Here is a 2,762-nt window from a genome sequence, read left to right as displayed (position 1 = left end):
GTCAAAATCTATAGACCAACACCTGATTATTTGATGGTAAACTGAATATTTGGTTTGTCCACTGTTGGACGGGACAAAACAAGATATTTGAGGACGTATCTTGGGCTTTGGGAAACAGTGATTGACATCTTTCACTGTTAGTTGGAACTCACATGTACTAAATCAGGTGAATCGAGAAATGATCTAGATCTGCGATAGGAAATCTTGTTCTCTAAGTCACGAATAGTTGATTGAGGAAAAGAGATTCCATTCATGTGGGTACCAGCATATAAACCGCTGGTATTCCCACAGAAATAAGAAAGTATACGGGTTAAACAAAAACACCAAAAGGATAGCACTTACTCTCAATCCAAAATAGAGTTGATATCATAAGAAGTAGGGCAAGAAAGGGAAAAGGGACACTTACAATAAGTATACTGAGAATTAAATGTATTAGTTTGACATTATTTTGAGGAATATAGGGTGTCCATAAAGTCACTTTACAATTTAACAAATGTAATACAAAAGCCAATGAATAGACAAATCTGGAAATTATCCCAAAATGAGGAGTAGATATTGAAGTTTTTTGTCTCATTTAATACACATCTATATGGGTACCAAGCACATCAAGATGGTACTCGATTTCTTGCCATGTTTGCTGTAGCATAGCTTCATCAATGGTGGCAATGGCATCAGTGATCTTTTGCTTTAGGTTGTTGATGTCCCAAATGAAAACTTTGATAACCACCGAGTACATAGAACAAATCTGATTAACATATCTCATCAATTGCTTTTGTAATGATTTTTTTAAATTGTAAAGAGACTTTGTGGACACCCTGTATACTGGAGTGAGTAACACTGTGTGTCTGTGAGTGAGGGAGAAGAAAGTTGGTGGGTGGTTACACCTGATTAAAAGAAGTGATTGCACCTGTGGGAGGTTCAGGGAAGAGTAGGATTAAAAGGTTTAAACAGGTGCTCAGCTCTCTGGAGAGTGGAGCTTGGTGGATGTTACAGGGTAGAAGCCTGGCCAAGTGACTCATGTTGCACTCATGGTGGCTGCTGTTCACATGCCAGTTAGGAATGCCAGCAGTGAAGCTAGGTGGCAGAGCGTAGGGTGAGGTTCCTGTGTGAGGCAGGGCTGCTGGGGTAAGGTAGCAGGTGTCATAGCAGTGCCTTTGACTGCTCTCCAGCATGTCCAGTGTTCTCGCTGTGCTGGATTGGCATTTTCCCCCGCAGGTGACTGTACCTGAAGCTGGACTAGCGCCAAAGCTTGGAGTTTCTCACACCTGGAAAGTTAAGTAGTTTTAGTGTCAGTGCTGTGCCGAGGTAAGGAGGGCAGATGGGGAGCTATAGCCACAGATCAGATACTTTAGTGATCCCAAGCTGGGAAATCACAGTAAAACACTCCTTGGCAGCGGTGGGATTTGAACCCACGCCCCCGAAGAGACTGGAGCCTTAATCCAGCGCCTTAGACCGCTCGGCCACGCTACCCATGGTCCAGTTTGGAGAACTTTTAATTTGCTGTGTGATGCTATGGGTGGTGCCTGGAAGGGGTGTAGCTCTGACATGGAGAGGAGTGTAGGATTCAGATTTAGTCTCATACCTGTGTGCAAGGCTGTCTAATTGGTGTCAATAAAGAGATTTCTCTGTAACCCTTGGGTTTTTCCTCCTTTTTTAAAATTGTGTACATAGTAGAAATATTCTGTGTGGGCTCTCTACATTCTCACAACTGAGACAAGGTTTATTACAATATAAAAATTATTTGCTGAGTTGAACCGAATGTTCGGCCATGTTTCAGTTCAGTTTCTTGGACTGTGCAGTCAGAACTCCAGTCAAGCGTTCAATTATTCAATGAACAAATGTTTAGAACAAATCTTTTGTGATTCAGTACACTGACAAGAACTGTTGCCCATCAGTAATGCAGAAAATATGTAGTAGACAGACAGGAATTCTAGATATTTGGACTACTGGAGACTAGCTTTAAAAGTATATTAGAGTGGAGACAGCAGGGAGAGCATAACATGGCTATTTAGTTTTCTAAAAGCAACTTCACTGATCAACTAACTGCAGAGAAACCAGAGATTCACAGGAATTAGGTCCAGAATGGGACAATACTGCAACAGCATGGATGCCAGCTGCTGTAAAACCAGAAGAAGAAGAACCACACCTGTCTTTCCCAAATTATCGCAGTGGGTAAGGAACTGTGAAGCACTTAAATTGGGGCCCAATCCCAAACCTGTCTCAACCCGCTACCACTACACCAAGTGTCACTCTAAATCAAATACCACTTGCAGCTGTGGAGGGAGGGGGGTTGAATGGATAGCCAAATTATTGCATGCACTTGCCGCTTTACCAGAACAAGGAAGCAACTGTCACTATGGCGACAGATAGATGCTGTCTTGTCTTTTCCACTGTCTCTGTGAATACATAACATCTAAAGCTGTGAGAATGAGATATGAGGTTAATGTCACATTTTAAATTAAGGCTGTGCATGCATACAGTGAGTTAGTGGGTTTGGTACAAGTCAAGCAAACTTAAGGACAAAGTGATATCCTCCATTTTTATTTTCATACCATGCATTCTGAGATTTTGAGGCTGAAGTTAGCATGAGGAAAACAAAGGTGGATGGACTTTATCTAAAATACTTGATAAAGTAGGAAGACAACTCGTGGCCTATACAGTAGTAAGCCTGCACAGATGCAGACTCGCTCTCTAAGGGTTTCACAGTGCACTTACACTGTGTGCAAATTTGATTGGGATGACCCTTAATATTATGACCCTCC

General features: G+C 41.9%; 1 non-coding gene across 1 annotated transcript; it reads right to left on the bottom strand.

Moving 5' to 3' along the window:
• Positions 1-1,388: 1,388 nt before the first annotated feature.
• Positions 1,389-1,470, bottom strand: trnal-aag (transfer RNA leucine (anticodon AAG)). The gene has a single exon. It is a non-coding gene; the product is annotated as a tRNA-Leu (tRNA).
• Between the last annotated feature and the right edge of the window lie 1,292 nt (positions 1,471-2,762).

Source organism: Scomber japonicus, chromosome 20 (assembly GCF_027409825.1).
Source record: "Scomber japonicus isolate fScoJap1 chromosome 20, fScoJap1.pri, whole genome shotgun sequence".
Taxonomy (NCBI): Eukaryota; Metazoa; Chordata; class Actinopteri; order Scombriformes; family Scombridae; genus Scomber; species Scomber japonicus.
Note: the sequence above shows the minus strand (reverse complement) of the source record. Positions and strands in the feature narration are given on the sequence as shown.